This window comes from Schistocerca gregaria, chromosome 2 (assembly GCF_023897955.1).
Source record: "Schistocerca gregaria isolate iqSchGreg1 chromosome 2, iqSchGreg1.2, whole genome shotgun sequence".
Classification (NCBI taxonomy): domain Eukaryota; kingdom Metazoa; phylum Arthropoda; class Insecta; order Orthoptera; family Acrididae; genus Schistocerca; species Schistocerca gregaria.
The window spans coordinates 550,681,455-550,705,127 of record NC_064921.1 but is presented as its reverse complement, the minus strand read 5'-3'; positions in this window follow the sequence as shown (position 1 = coordinate 550,705,127).

Here is a 23,673-nt window from a genome sequence, read left to right as displayed (position 1 = left end):
ATCATTAACAGTCTGCAACGGGGCTCTGCGTGCAAAGTTTTCTGGAAATCTAGAAGTACGGAGGTTATTTAAGTCGGAATTAGGCTGCTCAGTAATGCTACATTCATGAATACTGGGTTTGCATTAAAAAGGTCGAGAAAAATTGGCGCAAAGCCAAGTTACATTCTCGTTGAACACAAAAGGAAACAGTCGCTAGCATTCTCATACACTTCTACTCATTTATAATCCTATCACACATAAAATATATTTAGATATCGTCACATGCTGCTGTAAATATCCACACAAGTCATAGTACTTTCTGTAACAATTTTCTCATCTGGTCTCTCTACGTGAACTCTCATGCCATGCAAATCATCCGTGAGTTTATCGGGGTTCTCCTGCCGTATGGTATCTCTTTCTTCATGCTCTATGTTCCTTACTTCTTAGTACTCCTGGCAAAATTCCTTCCAGCTTTCTCTATTTGCTTGAACTAATCTCTCTATGTGGCCACTGAATTATTGTCATATCTTTATCATGAACCTTTGTAATATTGATCATAACTGTCTCAAATCGACATCCGGCTTCTCATTTGCTGGTATTTTGGCGTCTCTGGTAACCAGCTGAATGATCAAAAGGGCACTCAACTGTCTCATTTGCTGGTATTTTGGCGTCTCTGGTAACCAGCTGAATGATCAAAAGGGCACTCAACTGACAGTTCACAATTACTGGTTCCTAAATCATTTTTTCTCCTTGCGCTACCTCCATTTTCATAAATATTTCAACCTCTCCTTCTTGTGTGGGCTCAGAAGACAGCCTGCTTCATCACAGTCTACTAGCGAGTACTATTAAAGATCTCCTTAGTAGCCTAAACATTTCTCCTAATTAATAACAAATTAAGTGTACACTGTTCCACTTAAATTCATCAAAATTGACGAAATAGCTATCGTTACTGCACATAGTAATCCTCACAAACTTACGAAAACCAAACACTAACTTCAGCATTACCCAGTTTACACAAAACATTTACATTTATTATCCACTGTAACTTAGAAAAAGATACAAAATCTGTAGTTAACAGTATAAAGTGCTTCTGCAGTTCTGTTGCTTGCTACAGTCAATGCTCACTTGTACGAACATGCACACTTCAACATTCAATACTTAAAAGAAAATCTTGAGAAACACTGAAAATATTGTTTATAACTCTCTACATTAATGCGAAACAAAATTTGAAAACGTTTACCTTATGACTGCGTATTATCGGTTCCTATAATTACAACATAGGATCTTCTTTCACTCATTGCCACTAACTCAAGTCGCAAGTTTACGTAGTGCTGTTAACCTCGTGTTTTGTATGGCTGCGTTCACTGCGATGCAGTCTGCTCGGTGTGCTAACGCTGTTGTCCAGAAACTCGCCGCACGATGCAATTGCTGTCTGGCGCTCAGGTTATAGTTTGCTGGTCGGCCTCTCGGTGGAGCCTTAGCCGCTGGTCTTTCGCAGGTTTGATGCAGCTCATGCTGTTGATGTTTAGTTTGTAGCTTCTCCACTAGGTGTCGAAGTCGGCGCTTGGTGTTCCTTGTCACAACGTTGTTACTATCGAACGAAGCAGTGTGGTTTTCCTTGCGTTCGTCTGATCTGCCGTGGTGCAGAGTCACTCTCCTTCCCCGTAATCTTTGGCGCAGCTTCTCTGCGTGTCTGTGTGACGTCATTGAACAATTACGCCGCCGCAGACGCAAGTAACGTACACATTGCCGTTTATGGGTCCAGGTAAAGTCAACCGATCTTACACGTTCAAAAGGCGATTTTGGGCATAAAAACAAAAGGAAACATTTCCCTGATGTATTCTTGAGGAATATCTGAGATAGTTCGTCGCAATAATGTCGCAGTTGTCCTTTAAGGCCGGAATTTCCCAGTTTCGTGCGCGGATTTTAACGGTCACACCTTAAGACACTGTTCATTAACATTGCTCCAGACGTTTTATAAGATGAAAAGAAGTTTACTCACGATATGCAACATATTATTGCATCATGCAGTCCAAAAGATTTTTTTTTCACTTGCGATATTTTTTTACTTATTAATTTTACTATATATTCACTCTTCACAGTTTAATATTCATTATAGTTAGATCTTAACAAAAGGTCCTTGCCATGACAGACAAGATGAAACACTCCTGTTGAATTTACTATCTCGTATCTCGTTAGTGGTCGAATAATGTTGTAGAGCAACCTTTATTTTAAACGACCGTAACTATATGTATGAGCACTGATCGGTTTTCTACGTTACGGGAACTGCTTCAATCCGGTTTTGGCTGCTCAGTAACGTCATATTCAAAGATCATAAGTCTTGCATTAAAGGATGTCGCGAGAAGTCTGCCCGAAGTTGAGTTACATATTTTTGTTGATCGGAAATGGAAACGGTCATTACCATTGCCATACACTTCTGTTTACATTTAATCTCAATGCAGGTCAAATATAATGAAATATTGTCACATGCTGTTGTAACAGTCTATATATGTTATTCTGTCTGAAGTTCGTTCGCTGACATGGTAGACGCGAATGCGTAATATCAGCACTCCGTATTTACGAGGGCAATGGGGAAAGTAAGGCTCGATCGAATGCTAAACAGAAACCACAGTGAAAATCCGATAAAGCTTTGCACAGGGTTGGACAGCGTCTCTTATATGCCAGTGGATCGCGTCACGTTGCTCTTCTCAGTTCTTAGGGCAAAGTGAGCGCGTAAAGATGCCTACAACAATAGCGTCTCCCGCCAACCGTGAGTGCGTTTGCGAGATTTCGCTTGATTTCAAGCAGCCCACACAACGTAACTGTTATGCATTTTCTCCTTCATGTCACTGCAGAGGCAATGAGGATGTTCCTGCGGCGTGGGAAGATTTGATCACTCGTCATACAGGCCGGACTTGCTTCCGTCTGGTTTTCATTTTTGCTCATATGAATCCCTGGTTGTGGAAACAATATTTGGACACATTCAGCCAGCAATAGAGGAGGGAAGAGAATTGGCAGAAACATAGGTGGATGCCTTCTATGGCCAAGGTACTAGAAAACTGTTACAATGCGACGATAAATGTCTTTGTCGGAGCGACTGTGTAGCAAAGTAGCTAGAAGTTGGAGTCAACTTTTTGAAATACAACATAAAATATTATTTTTTACCTGTAGTTTCCATTTTGTGACCGATAGGACCTTACTTTCGAATTTCCATTGCATAATCACTTTTTTTTGTAAAATTTCTTTGTCACTAGCCAGTATGATATGGTTTGCTGGGGTCAACCCACAGCGATGGGGACGAACACTCATGACAGAGGATATGCATTTTCTTGGTACGCCATTATGACCACCTCTGCTCACTGACGAAGCTGCACTTCACAACAATACCACTCGCTGGGCGTATTCGCTGCTTGACTATCGATTCTTGGAGTGTCCTCGATCTGTACGAGAAGAAAAATGCTTATCTTTTTAAGAAGGATAGGGGATCTTTTAAAGTCTATATCTGTTAATGGTTTGAAGGCTGTCGCTAAATTAGGACGCTGAATGGATGAAAATGTATTGCACGTGGTTCCGTTGCCGTGGGTTGATGATCCAAAAACATATGTCGTGTACCACGGAGGCTTAAATACAGCGCGACGTTTGAACAGCGGTTCTTCTAGGGAACAGCTTAATGGTCTGTAACAAAAGCCAATTGCGTCCGAAGAGGCATTATTAGTAGAGACCAGATTGTATACATTTGCATGTTGCATATTTGCATCCTGTTCACCGGTTACGGAATATTGTAACTAAAAACTAGTGACGATGCATATTTTCGCTCTATGTTAACAGTATATTAAAAATTTAGACGAGCGGTCTCTAGCTTGATGTTGATGTCTCACAGATTGACCGCGATATAGAACTGCGTGCAATCGCTAACCGAGAGGCCACTGCCTAGCGAAATCACTGCAGAAGAGAAACAAGAAGAGGCAGACACAGTCAATGCTGCGCCTGCGCCCCCTGTTAATTCCCTCCGCTGTCATACCGTACGCGACACTAACAATTAATTAAACTACACAAGTTTTTAGTCGCACGTCCATTGTTTCTGTTTAGCTTTCTATTTATCTCTACACATTTGAACGAGTTTACGACGTGTAGTGTGTAACGTGTTTCCGCCATGCTGCCCGAAAAACGAAACGTCGTTTCGTGGATAGCTGGCCATCCTGGAACATTTAGATATGACGGAATTCTTTTATATTGTCGAGTTAGCGAGAAAAATGTTTCGTGCAAAAAAAAAAGTTTCAAAAAGACGAGCATGACAAGACAAGTCTTCACAATCAATGGAATGCAAGAGAAAGGACCACGACAACAACTTCTGACAACAGCAAGTTGCGGTAGCAGGGATTTCTCCAAAGTTAACCAAAAAGTCGGTTTAATATTCGTTCCAAGCAATATTCCTCTTCACAAACTTATAAACCCTATCCTAAAAGGCTTCCTGTGCAAGTACCACTCATATCGCCGCGTGGAGTGACCGCGCGTATACAGGCGTAATTCCACGGATTTCGCGGATCCTCCCGCCGGAGGTTCGAGTCCTCCCTCGGGCATGGGTGCTTGTGCGTTGTTCTTAGCATAAGTTAGTTTAAGTAGTGTGTAAGTCTAGGGACCGATGACCTCAGCAGTTTGGTCTCTTAGGAAACCACATACATCTGAACATCTATTACTTAAATCTAAATATACCAGATAAATCAACGCTGCGTAAAAATTATATATCGACAATTTACGTAAATGTTCTGGAAGAAATACGTAATGTACTCAAGTACAGCATTATCTGTATTTTAGCTGACGAAACTACAGGCACTTGTGACAGTTATATTGCAAATTTAATTGTTGGTGATTTAAAAGAAGAGCCGTCTTCTTCCTATTTAGCGGCCTGCCTGCAAAGAGCTTGCAAAAGTAAATCATTCTACGATTGCCAGATTTGTGTGTGAGGGTATGACAAAAATATTTCCCGAATCTTCTGCAGATGAAAGGGCGTTTGGTTTTATTTCAGAAGCTGCTCCCTATATGATCAAAACAAAAAAAGCCCTCCGAGTATTTTATCCCAATTTGATTCATGTGAGGTGCTTTGTTCATGGAGTACATCGCCTTGCTGAAGAAGTACGTTCCACGTTTGTGAATGTAAATAAACTGTTTTCATCCCCAAAGAAAGTGTTACTAAAGGATCCTCCTTGTAACAAGACTTACAAAGATAAACTACCAAATGTGCCCTTACCTCCTGAACCTGTGGTGACTCGTTCGGGGTACTTGTGTCGAAGCTGTGTTGTTTTACAGTGAACATTTCGATAGCATTAGAGAGGTAGTAAACTTCGGCAGTGCAGAGGCTTTGGCAGTTATCCAGTGCAAGGAAGCATTTAATGATTCCGATATTAAAAAAGAGATTGCTGTGATCACCAGTTCTTTTTCCTATATACCAGGAGGTATTAAAAAGCTTGAAACTCAAGTTTTGGCTTTGAGTGACTATATTCAGTTAATGAACAAAATTATTCTAGTGAACTCGTCATTCCCGGAGATATTCTCAAGAAAACTTAAAGGAAGGTTGGAAAAAATTCAAACAATAACCCAGGCTTTGATAGTTTTATTAATGTAACGGGTGAAATATACCAGAAACAGTAGGTGCCAACATAGCACCCAAATTCAGTACTGCTCAGTTACCTCAGTTGATGTAGTACGGTCCTTTTCTGCTTATAAAAATGTTTTGAGTGAACGAAGACACAATCTTACTACGAAACATTTGGAACAGTACTTGGTTGTTTTGCTTAAAATAGTAGAAAAATGTAAAATAAATTGTAAATGTGCTTTGGTTCAATAACATTAATTTAAACTTAATGCTGTTTAAAAAAACTCATGATTGTGTGTGGTTGTTTTATATAAAATACTTTAGAGTTTTTGGGTGTGACCCTCTGCGTGCGCTATATCTCGAAGTTGGAGCTGTACATATCGATTGTTTCGCTGCTAGTCACTCGCATCGCATCCGCTTGTTACCGACAACTCTAGCAAAGAAGGAACAATTCTTGAAACGTGATATGCGTCCCCATTTTGTAAATTTTTAGAAAATAATTCCAGACAAGCCTCCTTCCTAAACTCTACTAGAAAGTATTCAGGAAATGAAATCAGGGTTCTAAATGTACCATTTTTTCGTAACTGACATGCACAGGTTCGGTTTTGATATACTCGTACAATGCACGCAGTAACTACCATGTTTTTATTATTTGACGGTGCATATTTCGACGCTTTTCATGCATTTTTAAGAATTTTTCATTCATATTCGCATGCATATTATAAGGTTTTTATGATACTTATAATCCAATCTCTAATTATTAGATAGAATTAAAAAAATTAACGTGCAAGGCTAGCAAGTGACGCAGTTTGCGGAAACAGACAAATTTATTCTCCAGGAGGGAGAAAAATGCATTATATGCATTTTTTCGAGAACTTTCAGCTGACATATCGAAAGTATCAGAATGATAAGGCCTAGTGATTTAGCCGACACTATTTGGAATGCCATGATTCTTGACGCTTCTAGCCTAAGTTGAAGTGACCAAGTGTGTTTCCCTCGGAGGTAAAATGTTAACAGTGTGGGTGTACAAGCCACATAGAAGCACTGGCGTCAACCCCAATGTTACAAATGCAGGAAACCAGGGCACGAAGTGCAGGATTGGCAAAGTAGGAAACAGAATAGTCAGTATCGGGACAAATGTTCGTTAAACGATAAAGAAAATACCTAAACTGTAGGACGCCATACTCAGTGAAACGAAGCACTGCAAAACATGCAGGAAAGAAATGCTGCTTGTTCATATGAAAAGCTCACGGAAGAGCTACGTCGTCTAGTGGACATGGCACCGCAGATGTGTATTCTTAAAAACCGACTACGGTTGGATGCAGGAATAAAGCCACTAGATACAATATTCGGCACGGCAAACAGTGGTGACATTCAACAGTTGAACAACACAATCGGGCCAGTACAAGTAGCATTGGGTGAACACCACAAAACTGATAAATCTGAGACATGGTACACTCAGTAACACTAGGGCAGCAAAAGAGGTACGTGTGGAATAGGCATGATATGTAAATAATATCACGGCAATAGTGAAAAATGAGTTGGATAGAATAGAAAACAAATTAAAAGTGCTCGAAGAAAGGTTGGTTACAGCAAATATTATTAAGTTCGCAAGCAGTAAGACAAGTGGTGCAAGATTTAGAGAACCAAATTTGGAAAAAGCAGCCCATCACGCAAAACGCAAGCAATTGAACGCGCTACCACCGCAACATTGTTTAGTCAGACTATGGAAAGTGCGACAAAGCCTAACTGCCTCTGTTGTAAGGAAGAACTTTGCACCGAGTGTAATACTTACTCTGCTGTATGAATGTGTGATATCTGTTCTGTCTGACATGTCTGACACTAATCATATTCGTATTACTGATACGCCTCAATGTGCAATGAATCCACAACCACTAACACAAATGCACATTTACGTTCGACCTCCAACGGGAAGGACGGTGACTGCAGATAGGTGGCGCTAGATGGAAGTATGGGTCGGCCAGAGAGCGTGGCGAGATAGTCAACCCATTTGTAACAAACACTCCCTCCGGGTAGCGCTTCAGTTAATGCAACTGCTAAGTAAATAGGGAAGCCGGGGTTCGTTGATTGGGTTAATTTGGAGGAAGAGACCAAAGAGCAAGGTGATCGGTCTCAATGGATTTTGAAAGGATGGGGAAGAAAGGCGGCTGCGCCCTTTCAAAGGAACCATCCCGGCATTTGCCTGAAGCGATTTAGGGAAATCACGCAAAACCTGTAGCAGGACGACCGCACGCGGGATTGAACCGTCGTCCCCCAGACCCAGGGTTCGACTCCTCGTCTGATATACATATTCACTCGTCGCTGCTGGTTCTGCATGAAGTGTCAATACAGTTCATATTATTATTTCGTTCACTTTCCTTTTTGCTCCCCTCTCCTTCATTTTACGTAATTACTCTGTTGTGCAACAAAAACAAAAAGAAATATTTGCGATAATGTCAGTGGAGGATTTATGTGGGTGTCAAAGAGATAATCTTACCCCGTGTTCCTGACTAGAATGGTTCAAAATAATGCGCAGGATAGGAAGTACAACTGTTCCGAGGTAAGATTGGTTGATTGGGGACCAAACAGCGAGGTCATTGATCCTACTGGATTAGGAAAGGATGGGGAAGGAAATCGTCCATGTCCTTTCGAATGAACCATCCTGGCATTTGCCTGAAGCGATTTAGAGAAATGACGGAAAACCTATATCGGGAGGACTGGGCGCGGGTTTGAACCATCGTCCTCCCGAATGTGAGTCCAGCGTGCTAACCATGACGCCACCTACCCGAGGTACGACCGAAGCAGCCGAGTGTCAGAGGAAAGTGAAGTCGCCACAATCTTATTTTCAGAATGGCTCTGAGCACTGTGGGACTTAACATCTAAGGTCATCAGTCCCCTAGAACTTAGAACAACTTAAACCTAACTAACCTAAGGACATCACACAAATCCATGCCCGAGGCAGGATTCGAACCTGTGACCGTAGCGGTCGCGCGGTTCCAGACTGAAGCGCCTAGAACCGCTCGGCCACAGCGGCCGGCTTATGTTCAGAAACTGGGCATGAGACTTACGGTCTACCCGACTACAATGATTCAGACTAAGGCGACTAGTTCTCCTCGAATTTCTCTGAGGTACCTCTAAAACAGTCTTGACAAACTTGCACAGAATACAACATATACAATGTTTCTCATATCTACAATATTTCCCAATCAGTTCGTCTAGTTCGAACCATATCGTTCCGCAATTAGTGTCATAATTCGAAAATATTGTTTTTCGAAACGTCTCACATGACACCATCAGTATGAGAAACGTAACGAAGGCCAATAGGAAAGAAAGAGAAGACCAAAAAGAAATGCCTCCGCTAGTGCACTTCCGAATGTGTCGGACGTCAGTGAATGGCTACGCAACGCCCTTTGCCGATAAGGTTTCAAACCAATTATACGCAGCAAGTACAGGATCGGCGACATGATAGGTTCCACCAGCAGTGCAGTGAACCACCTTAATACTGAAGAAGTGAATGAGCTACGTCGCGAGAGCTGACGTGCTTACATAGGAGAGACAGGGAGATCAATCAGCACACGAGTTGCTGAGCATGAACACTGTGCGACGGACACAACACAATAAATCGATGTTACCGGAACACCGCTACGGCTTTCGATGACCTATCACGTTCCAGGAAGCCCTGGTGCTGCTGAAAGATTCGTGGAAATATCAACGCAAAATACGAGTGGCCAATAAAATTGTTAATCAGCCTGACAACACCAATATAGAGGATCACTGAAAGCTTCCGGTGACCGGGCTGCCAGCTAATCCAGTCCAACGTGTCGCGAATGGTCTCAGGGCAGAACCCTTGTTGGACACGGACGCTACAGCCCAAAGAGGCAGATATAAGGGAACTATCAGGAACCAGTGCCTTTCCGCGCATACCAGGAAGTTGAAGTGCCCACCAAAAGCCAAGAACTGATTTACAGACTGTCACCGCTCACTGACAAGTCCCATAGTAGACGAATAACTTCTTTCCTGCTGTTGTGTACATAGTTCCGCGTAGTCAGCGCGTACACAACTTTCCCACTAGAGCGCGCCCCGCTACGCACAACAGCGCAGGCGCAGCGCTCGTCTGTCTCCGCTCTACGAGATGGCGCTACCATAAAGACGGACCAAATTCTGCTTCCGCCGATCCGCGTATTAATATGTAACGCAGCCATTGAGATTGCTGCTAACGTAGAACCTTTTCTCTTAGCGGATCACACTCGCGCAGTTATACCTGAACGCTCGAGGCATTATCATGAGTGTACAGACCTCTGTATAAGTCTGCATTAGTCTGTACCAATCTATAGTCAAGTTTCAGTCTGCACCTAATAAGATTATCATATTCCTGTACATAGCCAAGAAGATAAATGAATAGACACTTTATCAAGTATCAGAGATATGTGAGAATAAGATTAACGTACCCAGACCAAAGGAACTTCAGATTGTCAATTGTAAATAGCATCCAGAACCGAGTTAAGTTATTTTTATGCTTCTTATTATTATTTTAATAAATGTGTGTGAAAATTAATCAAGTTCTGTTTAAAGTTGGTCACCGTCAATCTGCTACCCTAAGCGTGCAAGTGGCATTTCTATCGTCTGACCTAACGGCAGAAGATAAACACGCCACGATAAGACCACGAGACATACTGCTGACACTCGCCTACTTCGCTAGAGCGACAAGTCAAATAATCTGATGGTGTGTGTACCGAAGGTCTTACAGTACGCACACCACACCTACCCTCTTCGTTTCGGCATGCCTAGCCTGTTATATTCTATGGCCAATAAACTTTCATAAATATGACGTAACGACACCGATCGTCTGCAATAAGTAGCGACACAGTTCCTCCTCCCACACCAGTCTTGCTCTGACGAAGGCCGTTGTAGTGCGGTCGAAACTTCGGTTCCATAGTTTAAAAATAAAATATTTTATATAATAATGCGGTGCAATACCAAGAAGAATTTTAATCACGCGATTCAGTGATCGACTTTTCCTGGAAAGTACGCTACTCTCAGGAAATTTCAATATTAAACCTCTCAGTGACGCACAACGCCCCTTGTAGCGTCTGCCATTGGAGTTGGTTGAGCATCTCTGTCACGTTTTCTCTCTGGCTACGCGATCCCGTGACAAAATGTGCTGTTCTTCGTTGGATTTTCTGTATCTCTTCCATAGTTCATACGTGGTAAGACTTGCATATTGATGAACAGTACTTAACAATTTAAAAGTCGCCTTGTAAGCCTCATCTTTAGTGGATGAACTACAGTTATTGTAAATTCTTTTTATGAATCCCAACTTTTGTTGTAAATGACTTTTCCACTTAACGTCGCTCCTTGCAGACACTCTCAGATATTTTACGGCGATTACTGTTTCAGGCAATATGTCGTCAATAATATCGTTGTACAGTAGTGGATTTCTTTACCTATGCAATCGCAATAAGTTACATTTATTTATGTTGAGGGTCAACTGCCAGTCCCTGCAACATTCATCAATCCGTTGTAGGTCTACCTTGTGGCATTACACTGTATCTTCTTACATACAACCGTATCATTTACCAACAGACTCAAACTGCTTTCGACACATTCTGCTATATCATCTATATACAATGTAAACAATAATAGTGCAATCACACTTTCTTGTAGCACCCCACAATTTACCTTTAGATCTGTCGATTTTGTTCCTTTAAGGGCGACGTGCTGAATTCTATCTGCCAGTTAACCTTAAATCCAGTTGCAAATATGGTCCGATATGCGGTATGCCCGCATTGTTTTCTGTAAACAGCAGCACTGTGTAGTGTCAGTTGCATTCCTGAAGTTGAAATGAAATAAAATGTCGTGTGACAGGGTCTCCCGTCGAGTAGACCGTTCGCCTGGTGCAAGTCTTTCGATTTGACGCCACGTCGGTGACTTGCGCGTCGATGGGGATGAAATGATGATGATTAGGACAATACAACACCCAGTCCCTGAGCGGAGAAAATCTCCAACCCAACCGGGAATCGCACCCGGGCCCTTAAAATTGACTGTCTATCGCGCTGACCACTTTTTTTTTGTAATAATTTGTATTGAAGAAACTAAAAGTACATATATATTCACTATGCAAGAGTTCTTCAAGGTACCATTCCATTTAAACATATACAAATAACTGTTAGTTAAGCAAAAAAATAAATAAATACATTAAAAAGAAAAAAACATTAAATACAACAAAGTATAACATATTATTTTATTATTATTATTTATTTATTTATTTATTTATTTATTTATTTATTTTTTGGTCGATGCATGGGAACGTGGATAAGGGTGTTGCATCATGTGTCAGGTATGCATGGTACACCCCATCTTTAAGGGGGGTCAAGGAAGACGCTGCGGAGATAACCGGCAAAAGTTTGTCGGTAAGATGGTTTTCGGGTGAGGGTGCTATGCGAGGTCACAACTTTGTACCAGAAGTCAAGGACTGTATGCGGACCATTTTGAAAGAGGTATTCTAAAGCCAGTCCTCGAAACCAGATGAGAGTATGGTGCTTAGCAAGAGGGTAGTGAAATGTCTGGGGCAACAACAGGAAATCCGGGGTTACCGTCGTTGGCGGGGCACGGAGGTAAAAGCCCACGATTCGTTGGATGAGGAGCCATACGTTTTGTTTCAGGGGGCACGTAAGACGGTGCTCGTCGGTGTCTTCGAGCTGACAGTCAGGGCAGAGTGGGGAGGTGGCCAGTCCTATGCGATAAAGTCGACTGTTAGTCGGGAACTTTCCATAAACTAAAACATACCAGAGTGCAGACACAGACGACGGCAAAAAGGGTGCATGCACACACCCCCAAACGGTGCGCCAGTTAATGTCAGGATGCCGTAGCACCATGGGGTCGCAAGGGTTGGACAGCATAAACAAACGATAATAATCTTTTGTACGGGGAGGACGGGCGACTGGAAGATCGGCCCGAACGTAGCTGAGTTCTATGAAACAATTGGCGACGTGGTACAATAATGGAGAAATAGGTGCCACATTGATCGGTGGATCGAGAGAAGCTGGTCGGAGGATATCTAAGAGACTACGTGTTAAGGACGGAACCGTCCCCTGCCAGTGCCGCAACAGAGTGTGGACAAAGAGTGCAGAAGATCGTACCCGCACGTTGACGAGTCCGAGGCCACCTTTTGCAGGAGGCAATGTTAAAGTGCTGTAGCGGACTTTGAAAAGTGCCCCTGCTGACACGAAATATCCAAAGGCTGATTGGATGCGGCGGCCAAGGAGTAACGGCATTGGGAGGATCTGGGCGACGTGTACCAGTTTAGGGGCTACATACATGTTGACATAGGACACACGTTGGAGTAGGTTTAAGTTACGGTGCATTTGACCGCGGACATGGTGCCGAATCGACTGCAAAAGCCGCCGGTATGCCAGGGCCACTGTGCGGTGTGTGGAGCTCGTAAATTCGATACCCAAGTAACGAAGGGTGGTACTGACTGGGAGTGGGTTCTGCACCATAGCCGGGAGGCCGCGCCCAATGTGCATCATAGTCGATTTACGGACATTAAGAATGCTACCAGAAAGATGTCCATACTGGTGGATCCATTGGATGGCGTCATTGAGTTCCGTGGAGGAGCAGGTGAGAAAGAGGAGATCGTCCGCATAAGCCCTACAGTGAAAGGTGTAGTCACGCAAAGTGAGGCCCTGCAGTCTAGAGGTAAGTCCAGTGATGAGGGGCTCAAGTGCAATGGCATATAGTAAAGTAGACATAGGGCATCCTTGACGTACAGAGCGGCGTTTAGGAATCGGTCCTACAAGCCTCCCATTGACTTGTACCATCGAGACGGAGGGAAGTAGTAACCGGCGAATGGCATCGACAAAAAGTAATGGGAACCCCATACGTGTCGCCACCATGAGGAGGAATGGGTATCGAACGCGATCAAAGGCACTCGTGAAATCGACGGATACCAGTGCTGCACGAAGGCGACAAACCGACGCCAGTGCAATGAGGTCACGGCATTCTCCTAGGGCTGTTTGTAAGGTGGCCCCACAACCACGTGCAGTCTGCTCAGGTGAAAGGACCGTAGGTAAGACGGTGCGCTGCTAAGAGGCGTGCATAGATTTTATAGTCTGCATTCAGGAGTGTAAGGGGGCGATATGCAGAAACATGAGACCCTCCCTTCGGTTTAGGCACAGGTAGAAGAATGCCAGTGACGAATTCAGGTGGAATTGGGAAGGATGGAGTAAAGAGTTCCTGAATCATTTCCGTCCAGCGAGAAAGCATCAACGTGGTGAACGCCCGGTAAAACTGCACTGGGAGACCATCTGGTCCTGGTAATTTGTTCTTGGCCCCTCTGTTGATCGCATCTACTACCTCTTCTGCGGTGATTGCAGACATCATGGACGTTGACTCCGCTACGGTGAGTGTCAGGTCAGGGGAAGGACGGAGATCATCAGGAATGGGCGTCGCCATCTGTTCATCATCATAAAATTGACGATAATGTTCAGCAAAGGCAGACACCACCGCCGCCTGTGTTGTGTGGTGAACACCATCGGAGGTCGTGATGTGGGAGACGAAGAGTCGACGTCGACGACTGTGATCGGATGCGGCATGGATTGTGGATGGGGTTTCGTCGTGGAGGAGGTCTTGTCGTCGGGAACGCACCACGACACCATGCAGTCGTGCACGTTGAAGCGAGAGGAGACGAGCTTTGGTACGTTGTCGTTCCCTATGGGTGTCAGGTGATGGAGGGAGTGCATCGAGCTCACGGAGGACGGCGTAGTAAAAATTTGTGGTGTCTCGATGCCATGCTGCTGCTTCCTTGCCACATTGTATGAAGGCCTTTCTGATCGCAGGTTTGGCACATTTGAGCCACCAATGGAAAGTGGATGTGTACTGCGGAAGGCGTCTTTCGCAAGACGCCCACGTAGTGGCAATACATTGTCGGCAGTGTGGATCATTAAGGAGGGAGGTATTAAGCTTCCAGTAACCTTTGCTGCGCCACTCTGACTGAGGTGGCAGAGCCAGGGAGCAAATGACGGCGCAGTGGTCCGAGAATGCAAGGGGCCACCGTTCAGCTTGGGCGACGTCATTGCCAAGGTGAGCAGAGACATATAACCGGTCCAGTCTGCTCGCAGAATGTGCTGTATAATGGGTGAAACCGGGGGTATTGCCATGAATTTTCTCCCAAACGTCCACTAGGTCAAAATCTTCGATTAAGGTGAGAAGCGCCGGGCATGGCGAATAACCAGGCATTTGGTCCTGCGGATGGAGGACACAGTTGAAATCGCCTCCCATGATAAGGCGATCATAGCGTCCAGAAAACAGGGGCGCCACGTCATGTCCGAAGAAAGTGGACCGCTGCCGACGGTTCGTGGAGCCAGACGGAGCGTAGATATTGATGACGCGCGTGTAGAAGATGGTAACAGCCATGCCTCTTCCACAGGGAAGGATTGTCGTGTCCTTGAGTGGGATTACTTCGCGTATGTAGAAAGCCACTCCACGTCCTGATTGATCACATGTGGACGTGTATGAGTCGTAGCCGTAGACTGGTGGTAGTGTGGCAACGCGTACTTCCTGAAGAAGGGCGACGTCAGAGGCCCGAAGCATGTCACATAGGAGTTGCAGTTTGGGTACAATGCCGATCATGTTGATGTTCAGCGTGGCAAACCGATACGTTTGTTTCAGTGGTGGTGGACGCGCATCTACCATCACCAAGGCAAGTAAGAGGAGGGCACCGACAGGAAGTCCCGTCCCATCAGGTGCAGGGCCTCTCTTTTGACGTTAACAGGCAGCCTTGACCGGCGGAGGCAACTCATCCGGAGGAGGGGGCGTATCTTCCTCAATCTCGTCGGCCCATGCTCCTATGCCATGGGTCCGTCCAATGTCCATGGGAATTGCGTCGTGGTGAGAGAGATCTGGAGTTGTCGGCGGGGAGACAGGCGTCTCAACCGGCGCACCGATCGTTACATTGTGCGTGGTGACCTCCATAGAGGTCCCGTCGTGCGAAATGTCTTGATCATCGTGAAAGTTGTCTGCCGACCTCTGCATGGAAATGTCGGTTGGTTGGGTGTCGTCTTCGTCGTCGCGGGTGGCGACGCTTTGAGAGCCCGTGGGTGAACGGCGACGGCGTTTGCGCCTACGTGGCGAGCGTTGTTTGCGCACGTGTTCCTCAGTGTCGGACGACGGCAAGGAAGAGCGTCGACCTGGTTCGAATGCGTCGGTGGGTGCAATGAAATTGTCAAACAGGTGTTGTGAAGAAGTACTGTTCTCCTCAGCGTCCGGTGCGGGAGCCTGTTCGGCGGCAAGGTTGTCAGGTGGGACGTCCGCACCGTCCATAGGTGACTGGGACGGTGGGACGTGCCGATCGGAAGGAACGGGCGACGGACTGGACGAAACTGTAGACGTGGCAAGAGCCGCTGCGTAAGTGACCGGTAGGGCGGTCATAGTGGGTGTGACGGACGCTTCCGACAACGGGAGCTGCGCGACACGTCGTTGAATGCATTCAGACCGTAGGTGACCTTCTTTCCCGCAACCGGAACAGGTTCGAGGTTGGCCGTCGTACATTATAATGGCACGGCAGCCTCCGATACGTAGATAAGAAGGCACGTGTTTCTGCAACTCGATGCGGACCTGTCTAACACCGTTTAAAACGGGATAGGTCTGAAATTGTACCCATCGTTCGGCAACATGTTCCAGAACGTAGCCATAGGGACGGAGCGCCTCTATGACGACGTCTGCAGGTAGTTCGAACGGCAGTTCGAATATCCTTATCGTCCGTGTGCCGAGACCTGCGTGATCGACGGTAACAGGTCCGACGTTGCCGTCGGAATGGCAGAAGCGCAGTCCACGTTTTGCCTCTTGAAGCACCTTATCGCACCCCGCATCGTTGATCATTTTGACGTAGACGGTACTGCTAACTATCGACAAGTGGATACCAATTAGATCCGTTGGTGGTATCTTAACTTCATCGCGAATAAATCGTTCTACCTCCAGGGCCTTGGGTCGGGCAAAGTCGGAACAAAAGTTGAAACGTAATGTCTTCTTCCGATAGTTGTGCGCCATGGTGGTCTAGAAGGGAAAACGGCACTTACAGCGGCCGAAGTAAACACAAACACACCGTGCGCGCCTCGCCCGCAGCGCTCTGGCGCGTGACCGCCTTGTAGCACTGCCGGCGGCAGACTGCCACTCAGCTAACGAGGGCGGACCCTTCCTGAACTTCAGGAGCACAGTATCAATCTGTGAGCCGATATCTGCAGTGTTGTGGACCTCATGGAGGAACAGACCGAGCTGATTTTTACAAGATCTCTGTTTGCAAAATTCATGTTCATATTTATACAGGAGATTTTCTTGTCCCAAAAAGTCATGATAAATAAGCACAAGACCTGCTACATAATTCTACGACCATATAGGCCTAAAATCATGTGCACTTCTCATACGACCCTTATTCTCAACGGGAATGACCTGGGCTCTTTTTTTGCAGTCGTTAAGTACCCTTTGTCTCTCCAGCGAGCTACGATAAACTGCTGATAGAAGGGGAGTAGGTGTGATTCTTCAATTTCTCCACGTGTATTTTATGACGAAAAAAATCTCGGGTGAACAACCTGGTATGAGTCTGCATAAGACACAATATTTCGGCAATTGATCATGTGGCCATCATCAGGTGCGCCTGTTGATGCAACGTGGTCGATTGCCAAATACTGTGTCCTATGCACGCTCATGCTACGCTGTTCACCTGAGATTTAGGTTTTTTCGCAAGTGTCTCATCTGGTACTCATCCCGTTCCACTAAAAAACCGTTGTAGTTGTTTTTCTATTTTAATATCAGTTACCTCAGTACCCACCATTTCGAGGATGTACCCTGGTTCAAAGGAGGGACCATATTACTGTCTTCCGCGATGAATCAATTTCGGGAATAGGAATGCCGTATTTCTCTCTGTCATTTTCCGTTGAGGTACCATTATGATCACTGAGTAACTGAGTTGATGATTTCGAACAGGTTACTGATTTTATGTAAGAACAAAATCTCGTCAGCTCTTTAGTCAGATCAGTTGACAAAATTGTCTTTCAAAGTCATCAGCCACTGGTCTCATTGCAATCTTTACTGTTATTTTAGCTTCGAACAGCTCTTGTTTGTCAGCTATGTTTCGACTTCTTTTGAGTCCGTGAGGCAGCTCTCTTCGTTTAAATAACACTTTTCTGTCATGACTGTTAAACAACGATGGGTCTTCTCCATCCCTTAAGGCCCTGCTCGGAATATATTTGTCTAAGGTATGTTGAATGATGATTTTGAATTTTCTCCACAACTTCATCCACAGCGCTGAAATGTTGTTGGCGACTACTGAGATACTCTGCAATTTGTATGGTGTGACTATTGCTAAGCGAAAATATTTTCTTGCATTTCTTAACAATCCTTGTAATACCCGTAGTCATCGATGCTTTGACAACTTCATGATCGCTGATCCCGCTCCCCTACGTCAATCGGAAAGATCAGGTCTGTTTGTTCCTAGGATGTCTAAGACGTTACTTTGACGAACTGGCTCTCTGACTCTCTCTCTCTCTCTCTCTCTCTCTCTCTCTCTCTCTCTCTCTCTCTCTCTCTCTCTCTCTCGAAGCAGTTTTCGCCAGAGACACTGAAAATAACAACACACGAATCGCAGTCCCCAGTCTCTGGCAACTGTTTTTATACCATGACTCTCCCATTCTCTTTCAAGCACTTCCTGCTACAACAGCACGTTTAGGAAAGATATCCACCAAATTCTTCACTTTTATCTCTGAAGCGCTCTACTACCATAGTTGTGATGCAGTTGGTCCACTTCTCTGACTCGTGGCTTAAACGTAGTCATAACCCGCGGCTGCCCTTGCTCATTACAATTTAAGATCAACACTTTCGGAGAAAATACCGAGTGAACCCAATGCATGCCCTATTTCTGAAAATAATAGTGTGATAACGTTTTCCTCTGACACTCAGTTGCTTCGGTCTTACCTCGAAACAGTTGTTCTTCGAATGCATGCACGTTAATCTGCACCACTGTAGTCAGTGGCAACCCCATAATTACTACGTTGTTATTATCGTATATATTACGTTTTGTTTTTGTTGCAAAACAGAGCAATTACGTAAACTGAAGGTGGAGTGGGGAGAAAGAAAACCAAAGGAATTAATACGTAATATCAAAATATCCACGGGTGTACTGCCGGTCTATAGTGTCCAACGGGCACAATATTTCGGCGATCAAACATGTCACCATCATCAGGTGAACTGACGGACTGAGCTCCTGTGAACGTGCCGGAACGGAGATCCGTACGCTATGGCTGCTCAGGGGGAACTGGGTTCGGTCGCGGCGGCGGCCGATTTAAATACCCTCCGCCCGCGGCGCGCTCCCTCCGTCGTCCGCGCCCCGCGCCACGGTCGCGCGGTGGAACAGATTGCGACGGCGTCTGAGATGACGTCGGTGTGATGGCTGTGTCCACCGTGGTCGTCAGAATTACTTTGCTCGATTTACTCTTGATTAACCCAATCGCTGGTTCCCCAGCCTTGTTAAGATTATAGCCACAGTCACGGTTTATGAGGTCGTTATTGGTTCGAATTTCGATGGCCTCTCTAACAACGCTGTCCCAGTATCTCGACGTCTGTACCAGAATCCTCGTGCGGTCATACTCCATAGCGTGATTTTCCGATAAACAATATTCAGCGACCGCCGACTTGCTCGGATACGTCAGTCGAGTGTGCCTCTGGTGTTCACGGCATCGATCCTCGACGGTACGCATCGTCTGACCAACATACGACTTGCCACATTGACACGGAATCTGGTACACGCCGGCCTTCCTCAAACGGAGGTCATCTTTGGCGCTCCCCACCAGTGCACGAGTTTTATTCGGAGGACAAAACACAGTTCCGACCCGGTGTTTCTTCAGAATGCGGGCGATTTTCCCCGAGAGTGCGCCTGTGTATGGAATAAATGCAGTGCCTACCTCCTCCCTCGTTACTTCATCCATTTCAACAGGTTGTGCTGCAGTGGTTGGGCGGAGAGCACGTTGGATCTGCCACTCGGAGTACCCATTTTTTCGAAACACAGTTCTCAGATGTTCCAATTCCTTGGGTAGACTCTCTGTGTCAGAGATAGTGCGCGCCCTATGTACTAGAGTTTCAAGTACCCCATCCCTCTGTGAAGGGTGGTGGCAGCTGTCTGCGTGCAAATACAGATCAGTGTGTGTTGTCTTTCGATACAGCCCATGACCTAGGGTGCCGTCAGCCCTTCTCCTGACCAAGACGTCAAGGAAAGGTAATTTACCCCCCGTTTCAGTCTCCATAGTGAATTTGATGTTGGGGTGTATGGAGTTTAGATGTGTAAGGAAGTCAAGGAGTTTATCCATACCATGTGGCCAGATGACGAACGTGTCGTCCACGTAACAGAAAAAGCAAGTAGGTTTCCATTCGGATGACGACAGGGCTTCCTCCTCTAAGTTCTCCATGTACAAATTCGCTACCACCGGTGAGAGTGGGCTACCCATGGCGACTCCCTTCGTTTGTTCGTAGTATTGTCCATTAAAAAGCAAATACGTGGAAGTCAAGACATGCCTAAAAAGTTCTGTGGTAATCTCGTCAAACCTCTGACCAATCAACTCTAGCGACTCTCGCAGGGGTACCCTCGTAAACAAGGAAACAACACCAAAACTCACCATGATATCTGACTCATCCAACCTAAAACTATCTAGGCGTTTAACAAAATCCACGGAATTACGGATGTGATGAGGGCATTTACCCACATAAGGACTTAATATTCCCGTCAGGTATTTGGCCAACAAAAATGTAGGTGCCCTGATGTTGCTGACAATGGGGCGTAATGGTACCCCCTCTTTGTGAACCTTCGGGAGTCCGTATAGTCTAGGCGGTACCGGACCTTGGGGTAACAGTTTCTTAGCGTCACACTCCGGTAAATCTGCGTCCTTGAGAAGAACCCTCGTCTTGTTCTCCACCTTCTCTGTAGGGTCAACGCTGATCTTCCGGTAGGAATCGTCATTTAGGAGGCTCTGCATCTTATCAGTGTAGTCCTTATAGGAGACAACAACTGTAGCATTGCCTTTGTCAGCCGGTAAGACAACAATTTCAGAGCGTTCCCTCAGATCACGAAAGGCCGCCCTCTCTTTACTGCTGATATTTGACTTCATCGGCTTGGATTTCGTCAACGCACGACAAGTTTCACGACGTATTTCCTCGGCTGATTCTGGCGGAAGTTGAGCTGCAACCTGCACTAACAATTTCTGCGATAGGAGTGAACTTGGGGGTGGGAGCGAAGTTGAGACCTTTCTGCAAAACCGAGACCGCATCATCACTCAACACCATGCCACTCAAATTGATGTCAGTTTTGCACGGAACCTGCAGAGATGGTTTGTCAAGGAGACGTGAGAACTTAGCTGTTTGACGTCCCGTAGCCTTCTTATGGGCGGAATCAGCTGACACCCAGGTGACACCATCAATCCAATCCCAGGAAAAAGAAGTGAACTTAGTAGCCAGTTGCAAATGTAATTTGAGTAATTCCTGTGAGATAAACTCAAGGCTCCGGCGGGTGAATTGCACTCTCTCACGTACCAATACGAGGCTGTCTCGTTTCTTGATTCTCCTAGCTGCTGCAGAATCGATGTTATGCATAACCTTAGCAAAATTTGGAACAACACTCTCGGAACGACATCTCTTTAGAAAGGCAAGAGTACTTAGCAAACGACATCTACGGTGGCGCAACTTTTCAAATTTCTTCATGCTGCGATACATCTCCTCCCCGTAAAGCTGTATGATGTGATTCTTGAGTTTCTCCCGGCGTATTTGATAATCAAAATATCCACAGGTGTACTGCCGGTCTATAGTGTCCAACGGGCACAATATTTCGGCGATCAAACATGTCGCCATCATCAGGTGAACTGACGGACTGAGCTCCTGTAAACGTGCGTGCACGGAGATCCGTACGCTATGGCTGCTCAGGGGGAACTGGGTTCGGTCGCGGCGGCGGCCGATTTAAATACCCTCCGCGGACATGTTGTAAAACAGGCTGAATAAAACACCGTAATATCTACAGTTTGTCCACCAATTATATGACCAGGATTTGCAGAGTGCACGAACATCTGTCAGGATATTGCAGGCTTGATGCAGATGGAAATTATTTTCTACTCGGGGACGAGGCAACCTGCTCTCATGGAAGGGTTGACTGACACATCTGCAATATTTGCGCTGACGCACCATCAGTGAAGCACTTGAAATCCCAACAACATTCCCCCAAAATTTATCTATGGATGGGATATCCTTCAACGAAATTTTACAACCCGTTCTTCTTCTCCGAAAATTCCCTCAATGGGGCAATGTTCGTAGAAGCGTTGCACTTTTCCTTTTACCGCAGCCTGAGCAGGATGAACGTGTACAAAGTATTTACTTCCAATAGTATGTGGCACGATACCATTATGTCATAGATGTGCTTAAGGTTTTGAATGATCTGTTTAATGGAACATGGATTAGGCTCGTCGGATAAATAATCTGAATGCCGCCTTCTTCCGCCATCACATCAAGGACTTCTTCGTCTGGCGGTGCATGAAGGGACGTGAGTTCGGCCGATAACAGCAACCCATTCGTGGAGCTCCGAGACCATGTTAGGCAAGCTGTTGCAGCCGCAGCACCATGCGTTGTCTGGAATGTCTTTCGAGCCACAGCCTTCAGATGGGAGTTGTGTTGTAATGTGAATGTAACACTTGATACACAAATACCACTCTAAATAAGGGACTGAGACAGCAATTGGTTACAGTGCCTGCTGAAGGAAGCTGCGTATGTGACGACCAGTGTGCCGTGGCTATTTGTAAATTACGTGAGCTGCAAGCGAAACCTCACATGTTATCCGCTGATGGCCGGTTAGTCTGAGTACAGTTGTAGGCATAGTTAGGGATTACAATGCCCTTGTACTATTTATACAATAAATTAAAAATACTTAGTATTATTGTGTCTATAATATATTGAAAATATTCTTAATCCTTTCGTGTTAAAACGTTTCACAGTAAAACAGGTGAAAGCACAAAAAACATTTCATTTTGTGTGCTATATTTTGAAGACAAACTTGATACACATATTAAAATACACTTTTACTGTTGTTGTTGTGGTCTTCAGTCTTGAGACTGGTTTGATGCAGCCCTTCACGCTAATCTATCCTGTGCAAGCTCCTTCATCTCCTAGTACCTACTGCATCCTACATCCTTCTGAATCTGCTTAGTGTATTCTTCTCTTGGTCTCCCTCTATGATTTTTACCCTCCACACTGCACTCCAATGCTAAATTTGTGATCCGTTGATTGTGTCAGGACATGTCCTACCAACCGATCCCTTCTTCTAGTCAAGTTGTGCCACAAACTTTTCTTCTCCCCAATCCTATTCAATACCTCCTCATTAGCTACGTGATCCACCCACCTAATGTTCAACTTTCTTCTGTAGCACCACATTTCAAAAGATTCTATTCTCTTCTCGCCTAAACTATTTATCGTCCGCGTTTCACTTCCATACATGGCTACACTCCATACAAATACTTTCAGGAACGAATTCCTGACACTTAAATCTCTACTCGATGTTAACGAATTTCTCTTCTTCAGAAACGATTTCCTTGCCATTGCCAGTCTACATTTCATATCCTCTCTACTTCGACCATCATCAGTTATTTTGCTCCCCAAATAGCAAACATCGTTCACTACTTTAAGTGTCTCATTTCCTAATGTAATTCCCTCAGCATCACCCGACTTAATTCGACTACATTCCATTATCCTCGTTTTGCTTTTGTTGATGTTCATCTTATATCCTCCCTTCAAGACACTGTCCGTTCCGTTCAACTGCTCTTCCAAGTCCTTTGTTGTGTCTGACAGAATTACAATGTCATCGACGAACCTCAAAGTTTTTATTACTTCTCCCTGGATTTTAATACCTACTCCAAATTTTTCTTTTGTTTCGTTTACTGCCTGCTCAATATACAGATTGAATAACATTGGGGAGAGGCTACAACCATGTCTCACTCCCTTCCCAACCGCTGCTTCCCTTTCATGCCCCTCGACTCTTACAACTGCCATCTGCTTTCTGTACAAATTGTAAATAGCCTTTCGCT